We start from the raw sequence: 9,060 nt of genomic DNA, 5'->3' as shown, positions 1-9,060 counted from the left end.
GTTTTCCCAGTAAGTTGGTTTGATTAATTCTAAAGCAGACTAAGGAGAAAGAGCGCGTGAATGTGGATGTTTTTTTCAGGGCTTTGTCTCTTTAGGAAAGACACATCACTCTTCTTCTTAAAGGTTAGTCGGTGACAGTGGTGTACAGGTATGCTTAAAATGTCAATGGTTTTTAATGAAAGGAATAGAAATTCAAATTGAAGCCATTAAGCCCTGCAGGTCTTGGCTGGCTGAATCTGTTCACTGTGCTACAGTTCACAGGCATAATTCTGGCGGTTGTGCTTATTTCACAGGCAGGTGTGAATGATTCTATCTCTGGTTAATCTGCTGGATATGGACAGCTCCTGTACTCCACACGCATACATGTACGTTCAAGTGCAATACTTGAAAGAGGGAAGGCATTTACAGGGGGATATTAGGCTGAAGGAAGGTATCATTTGTCAAAACTGGCATTTCAAATGAATTTGACAGCAGAAGATAATGCAGTCTCAAGAGTCTGCACCAGTGCCCATCTTCGCCTCCTCTGTGTTAGACTCCATTTTGTGAGAAGGCAGGGGCTTCACACCAGCAGGAACCTGCTGCTTAAAAGAGACGCTAGGCTATACCAAACCGAGAAGTGTAAACACTGGCTTCAAAACGAATACTCAATGCTGTGTGGATTTTGCCGTGGTGTCTAGCTTTGAATTATAGCCACTGAAATATGTTTAAAGAGGCCAACTGTGGATGCACTTGAATCTTTTTTTCTGTTTAATGAATAAATATTTAGAGATTTTGCAGGCTGATGAATTTTAATTTAAAATACACTGCAGTAATTGTGACACCAAGGAGTGAAGTGTGCAAAAATTGGAGGCCACGAAAAAAATGATGAGATATACAACCCTCTGCCATTCGCAGCACTGAATATGGGACCCAATCAATTTTGCAAGCCCATGTTGTCACCCTGTTGTCCTCTCTCCAGATGGGGTTGGTTTGTTTTATACTACTGCCCTGAATGGATGGCTTTCTATCGCTCGTAATGAGCACCATTGAGATGAGGTGAAGTCACTTAAGGGGCTGTCTGGGCAACACATGCAGCCTTCCCAAGATGTACGACCGCAAGCTGCCTTCCTCCTGGCTCACCTCCCACCTCTCCCCTCCAGCCCCAGCTCTTGTGGATATGGGCCTTCTTCCTGCCAGAGGAGGCCGGCTGTTGTTGTTGGAATTGCCATGGCCACTTACAGGGGCTCTCTCAATCAACAGGGACTGCAACTCTTTAAATGGAGCTCAGGGATCACCGGAAAATACAAAACAAGAAGCAGCACCTAATTTTGCATGCTCCACGCTCTCTCAGTCGAGAAAAATGCATTCAATTTGACCTGACAAATAGCATAGAGGTTTCCTTAAGTGTTTCATTTTGATAGTTGGTGGCCAATTTTACCAGCGTATCTTTTGTGCTTATCCCCCCATTTCCAGCCTAAACAGGAGTCCCTGGCCACATGACTGTAGCGTAATGTTTTATCCATGATGGATGATCATACATCTTCACTAGTGAGGTGGGCAGTGAGCTAGGCACGCTGTAACAAGTCAATGCAAGGGCCTTGCTGCCCAGACTGACAATGAAATGGAGAGTGCCATATTGCAATAATGGGAAAAGGGGAGAGGGAGGGAGGTGAAATATACAGCACTCCAACAGGGAAGCAAAATACCATAATCTGTTCTGGCAGAACAGATTGAAACAATTACAGTGAGAGGAATATTCAGTTTTGGGATTTTTTTCCCCCTCCTCTCAACCACATTTGTCATGAAGTGCATGAATGCTCTGACCAGAGTGAGAGAGAGCGAGGACACAACAGTCACTGCTAAAACATGCCTTTATGTTTTATGAATTACATGTGTGTAGAAAACAGTGACTGATGAGAAGATTAGTACTTTGAGAAGAAGAAAACAGTTCTTCTCAAAACACCTCCAGACATAAAACAGCAATTAGAGATTACTTGTGTGTCCGTCTTCTGTTGTTGTTTGTTGCTGAATTTCTCTAAAGTTGTTAGAAAAACAATTAAACAAAAATAAGATCTGATCTCCTGTTATCAGGTAAATTTTGGTTAAGTGCTGTTTCCAAGGTCAGGAATGAACTGCAGTATTTCTACTGCAATAGAACCACAATAGAAGTTCTCAGAAGAACGTTTCTTCTAATGCCCCAGTAAATTGCCGCTGTTATTTGTTATCAGACTTTAGACCTGTTTTTTACAGTCTGAAAGTACTTTTAGGTGACACTCCAAAACCAAAAATATCACAACTTTGCTAAAAATAGTTATAATGACAAGCAACAAGTGTATTGCACTTTGTTGGAAAGACAGTAATCATTGTGATCTACTGAGCTCCTGTCCTGTTCCTGAGGCAAAATGATGTATAATTTAAGGAAAAAAATGGTTTGGGTCCCCTTTAAGATTTCAAGGAAAATCTAATCCAGTTGCTGCTGACAGGACGTGTATTAAAAATGGTATTAAACTGCTATTTGGTGTTTTGCTTTTTATATTGGATTATTTTTTCCTCCTGTCATTACATTTCTTTTGGTTTGTGAAAAAAAGAAAAAGAAAAAGAAAAAGCAAACGGTAGAGAAACTGCAATTAAACAAAAATTAAAACTGTGTTCTGCATTCAGTCTCAACATGTTTTATGTGTGACATTTTTGACATGATTAAATAAAAATAAGCAAATGACATGTTGTGTTCTGAGTAAGGGGTGTGGCTGAAATAATATATGACCACACGCTGACCTCTGAGTGATGGCAACAAGTATATGAACCCTTGCTGGATGCTGAAAGGCATTCTGGGAAACATAGTTAAAGCAGAAGTAGAAGAGGTGGTTTGAGGTTAGGTGGGCACACCAAAAAAAGAAACTCCTAAACTTCACTGGAGCTGAAAAACCAATGATGATATGATGTGCCTGGGATGCACCCATCTCATATGACATGCTTTCTTCCGGAGATGCATAAAAGTGAAAATATTTTCAACGGTTCCAGTGCTTATCAATGTGACACTTAGGTCAGACAGCCGCAGGCGCACCCAGCCGTTTTACTGTGCCGTGGCATTTCTGAAACTGGTACATCTGCAGGCATCTCTGTGTGATCCCCACCTAAGGGTGTCCAAAGGCATAATTTTCTTGAAGTTAAGATGGTCCTTCCCATCATTTAGTCATATATTCCCTTTAAACACCAAGATAAACCTGATTCCCTTCTTTTTTTTTTCAACCCTTACAGAGGGAGCTTAAATACATATATTAATTCTCTAAGAGGCAATATGTGGCCAAAATGACCCTGGCGGTGTAGCTTTGGCACATTTAGGGTAACAGATGCTTCCAGAAGCTAAATGTCTGTATGATCAGAGAACCTTACTGTGAACAAAAACATGCCACAGCAACATGTCAGGCAGAAAAATGACGTGTTAACTCCCCACGGGCCATTACAATGCATTACAGTAGCGTGTTTGTCTCCTCTCCAATAGTCATTTATTCCTGCCCTGTAATTATGCCTGCCTAAAAAAAAAAAAAAAAAAAAGTCGATTTGTTTACCCCGATGTTTCTTTCTCATTATGTCTGGAATACATCCCCCAGAGAATTACTCTGCATGTAGCCTACGGAGCATAGAGGTAGCCAATGGTGTTTTCAGCAGTGATGGGTAGTGCTTCTTTTGTTCTCCTCAGGAAACAACATTCATTTCTTTGTTGTTTGCTTTTTTTTTTTCCACTGAGGTATCAGTCATGGAACCAAGACACAGTCGTTTTTAAGTGTTCTGTGAGTGTATTACCTTAATCTGAACAGTGGATGATGGTTAGGCTTACGTAATGGATGTAATTTACTTTTGGCGCATTACAGTCGGATTTCTCAAAGGATGTTACCCTGGTGCTTGACTTATTCTGTGTATTGTTCTGCAGTCACGCAAGCTTTCTTTTGTGGCAGTTGTTGAGACTTTGTGACTGACAGCCTGTCGCGTCTGCCATGTCAGAAGCAATGATATGTTTTTGTACTCATATCTGCATGTGGTGGAGCAAATACATACTGTGCTTGAAAACAGTTGCTTGGAAATATGTAAGACAGTATGTGCTGTTGCTTTAAAGGACACAATCATACACACACTCATAGAAGATCTCTAGGACTGTATTGAGCCACAACAGTGCTTTTGAGCTAAACCCTCACATCAGGATGCTCACAGTTAAAATGTTAAATTGCTGACATTGAGCACCCGTGTCACCATCTTAATTTAGTGTTTTAGAAAGCAACATTTGCTAATTACCACCAAACACAAAGCTGAGGCTGATGGAAATGTCAGTGATTTTAGCAGGTACACATAAACCGAAGTATTGGACAAATTGCACTTTTGATCTGACGATGGATGAAAAGTTAAGGTTATCATCTAAGCGGCTGCAATTTATCCTCCTGAGAGGTACATGGACACGTGGACCAGATTTAATGGCAATTCAGCTAATAGCTGCAAGACATTTAAGACATTTAAGACTGTAAAAACCAAAAAATGTCAATCTCACTCACCAGAGGAAAAGACAACAAATTACTAATTACCATCACTAATTGTGCTCTGGACCAGATGAAAATCTGTACAAAAACTCAACCAATAGCTGATGAAATATTTCAGTCTGGAGAAAGTGGTTGACCTACAAGCCAAATGATATTGCCACCCACAGTGTTGCGACCAATGCCTCACATCTGAACTCCTCATTTATAAGACAACCAGATCAATTTTGATCTTAAGAATGATTTAAGCATTTAAATAGTTATTTATAAAACTTTACTTTGACATGGAAATGATCTTATCTCTAAGCAAAGTCTGGACTTAAAGTAAATTATTTTCCTGGTTATGTAGAGGTATTGCAGTTTTGAATGCATGCGCATCCAAGCATATGCATGAAAATTGGTGAATGTCGCATGAGCTTTATGAACAGTGTGATAGAAATGATCAATTCTTTCTTTCTGCTACAGACTTGGTTGCTTTAGTCACTGAACAACTGGAACAATGGACTACTGGAACAACTTATTTCAATTATGGAAATTAGTGTTGTCAGCCATTCATTGTCCAGGGTTGCCAAGGATTTCATCTTCAAATTTATTTAGTACAGAGCATCACTGTTACCCTGAGGTCATGGTATGTCTGTAAACAAAATCAGTGGCCCACATCTAAGGGCTAATAGAGCTACAGTACTTCTGTAGATTAAGATTCTGCTGATTATGATTAGGGATAATGAGGATAAAAGGATCAAATCATATGTGGACAGAGAAATCAATAAGGATAATGGATGAGTCAGTCCCTGTTAAGCTTCCTCCTGCTACGGCAAAAGTAAGATAGGAGATGGCACATAAATCTCAATATGCTATACGTTGGCTTAGAAGCTAAAAATCCACCCTTATTTCCACACTTTTGTCTAATGTATGACATTCCAAAGAAAAATAGGAGCAAAAAGGCCAAAAGCTATTGACAGAGTCAACCCACATATGAAGAAAATGAAAAAAAGGACATCCTTTTTTCATTTCTCTCGTATTTTCTCGGCTGAAACCCTCTAACTTTCCATCAGTGTCATATTCAATAACAATAACGAGAAAAAGAAAGTGATACGCAGATCACCAACTGTCTGTCACAAGCAGGCCTTGCTTGAAATCACACATCTCCGTGCGATGTTGCTCGCAGCTTGTCTCAGCAGGCTCCTTGTTAACAGGATAGCGCCTCCAAATCTGCTCTGGTAACACCTCCCAGCACGGGTCATTATTGCTGCGCTTGCTGCCGATGCCCAATCAGATTGAAACACAAAAGCATTTCCTCCAATCAACCAGCAATGCACCGAGGGGGAGCTAGTTCTGTGGAGGCAGTGAACGGGCGTAATAACAATACCCTTAAATAACATGCAGGAAGACTGAGAGGGAAAAGGGAGGTGGTGGTGTGGCGCCAAGGCAAGCATCATTATCACATGGACTGCAGATGAATAGATTTGGTGTGATACTATGAACACACCCTGATGCATGTGTGACTGTGCAATTACAGCACATTTACTGCACCAGCTGCTGTATAAATCGAGGCGTTTGTGCAGTGTGGTGTGACAAACGCTCCCAGGAGATTGAGCGGTTGGCTTTGAAGGTGAAATACAGCAGGAATATATTCACACTTGAAGTTGTCTTAAGAGAATATTAAGTCACTGGAACAATTGGACGACATGGGAACGGTAAAAGAAATCACATCAGGCTTGTAAAATCAGGATAAATGAATCCTGTAAACGTACTGTGTACGAAGCCGGTAAGTGTATGCACATACATAGTTTTAATGCAGAATTCACTCACATACTGTTGTGGTGGGCAACACCAAACGAAGCAGTGGGAAGCATGGATAAATGAAGATTCAGATGAAGACTGTGTGAGGGAAAACATGTTTCAGTTGGCTGTCTGTCGTGTTATGAGGAACAGAACCAGGTGAGGACATTGCTCCAGGTAGGTCTGTTTGGAGCTGGAGTCATGACCTGTCAGACTACACAGTGTGGCTGTGGGTACTTGGCCGGTTGTCCAGATTTGTGAATGGTTTGATGCAGAAACTTGCTGCATATGCTTGTGTAATTCTGTTTAATTCACTGCAAAACATTCATTTACAAAAACCTCTGAAAATCAAAGCTAGCAGTAAATTATTGTACATGTATTCAAGTACAGTTTGACTTGAGCATTTGCAGTTCCACAGCTGTATACTTGTACAACACAACATTTTCTCCCTTTTTTGAGAGCTATAGTGACATACCTTCCTATAAAACATAATACACTGCTAAAGATTTAACTGCACAGCTTTATATGAAGAGATCAAATTATCTCCACGCTGACCAATTACAACATTAACCTCTGACTGAACATTAAGAAGTTTCCCCCGAGTCTGCGCGGGTAAATGGAGACTGTTAATTTGTGTGCAGGTCTAAAAGTAAGTGTAAATGGTTGACTGTATGTGTCGGTGCCAATGAAAGACTGCCAGGTGGGTGTAACTGCTCCTCACCTGATGTGCACCCCGAAACCCCTGGTTGGGTATAGACAATGAACAGATGGATTAATGCATCAGTAATAATAAATAATACTATTTCCAGTAGATTTTTGAAATTGGAGACACTGGTTCAAAGATTCAAGATCACTTACTTGATTGTGCAATAGTAAGTTATAGCCTCCTCATGCTACCTTAAACAACATATACAGTTACTTAAATACAGGAATAAATCTGTAGTGAGTGCATTTTGTGCAATTTGAGAAACGCTGTGCATCAGCTTTGACTGTGTTTGAGCACCGAGCATCATGAACTGACAAAATAATCTTATAAGCTTGAAGATGGATGTCCAAATTTCTATTTTTTTATCTTTTTTTTACTGAGAACTGAAATAAACAACGACTAAGTGGACCTTGTGGTGAGATTATTTTGTCAACAAAGTTTATTTGTATTTGTGTGACACTTTTTGCAAGACTATTATTTGTAAGGGAGCTTTTTCTTCATGTCACCTCTGCTTTTACCAAGTAAAAGATCTGAATTCTTCTTCCGACTTTAAGCTGCTCTTTATTGTTTTTCCACACTGACATGAGTTGCAAGCAATTATGTGCCTGCAATGACAGGAAATCAAGCCAGAGTGTTCCCTGAACCCACAGAGTGCCTCGCAGAAACTCTCTCTCTCCACACTGTCACTGCACTGGGGAGTTTGTTCCAGTAACCTCTCTTTCACTGCTGACATTTTGTGTGAAACTTGCGGCGCTACTGCCAATTAAGCCATTCATAACCCCATGACAGTGTGCTTGGCTTATAGTGCTGGATGCTGTAGTCACTTGTTGGAAACCTCATTTCTCTGATGTACTGGAGTCTTTTAGGAACATCGCTATGCCTCGTGTCCTGTGTTAGAGTTATCAGAACAAAAGAGCCTTCTCTCGACTGCAAAATTCACTCCACCGGCTTTAAGGAGAGCTGTTATCAAAAGCATATATATTTTTAAGGTCAGTTTTGCTAATTCATGATCTGGAAGTGTTCAATTATTGAAGTGACTTTGAGGGAGAGTCATAAACACAAGTGAGAGAGAAGACAGCAGTTCAGTTCAGACATTTATGTGAAGCACAAAGAGAATATTCTGGCACACCAGTTTGATCTTTAAAAATGTCTGGGACTGCTGCTCCAAAATGTATGTCGAACTTGAATCTGTTAATGGTATAATTCAAGCTTGGGTGGAGGGAAAGTGACAGTTTAATTCTTGTATTTGATGTTACATATCTGTCATTATTATTCAGTTAACAATAAATACAATTACACTATTGTAAATACTGCATACAACAGACTTTGCAAACAATTAATTAGTATATCACAATATTATTTATATTCCATCAAGTTAATTATGCAGTCAGAGGGGGAGGGTGACCCAAAATCTTGAATGAAATGAATTCTCAACTCATTCCTATGTCAATGCATATGTTTTCCTCATTGGTCAGCTGTAAAAGAGGTCTGGCAATCAGGATTTGGCTCCTTGAGCTTTCAGAGCAACATGAGGAGGGCTAACAGAGCTCCAAAGTGTCTGAATCATCTGAGCCAAAATTCCTGGCGCACCACTTATAAACTGCAAAATATTTAATAAGCCAAGGGGAAACTGGAAAATCATTACCATTTGTGCCAGATACAAACTGAATTGACAAAAAGCCAAAGTGCTGCAATTTGTGAAAGTCTTACCCATAAATTAAACCCTTCCTGCTTTGTCTATATTTGCATATGGGTGTTTATGACAGGCTGTGAGTTAAATTATTCTTCAATGGGTAGAAACAAAAGTCAGGGCTGCAAAGCTTTCATGTCATCATCTGCTATTTTACAATAAATTGCCATTTAATCATGTTGCACCTTCTGCGATGCAAAACAGTTCAAATGTGCAAACATTTTTCATGCAAACAGGATTACGAGATGAGGTGTCATCAGTATCGTCTAAATCTGAATTGATTAACTGTTTCACTCATGGAATTCATACACTTTGTCTAATAAAACCTCTAAAAGCTAAATTCTTATCAAATGGGGGACTTGGGACAAAATCTTGTC

Source organism: Scatophagus argus, chromosome 1, assembly GCF_020382885.2.
Source record: "Scatophagus argus isolate fScaArg1 chromosome 1, fScaArg1.pri, whole genome shotgun sequence".
Taxonomy (NCBI): domain Eukaryota; kingdom Metazoa; phylum Chordata; class Actinopteri; family Scatophagidae; genus Scatophagus; species Scatophagus argus.
Note: the sequence above shows the minus strand (reverse complement) of the source record.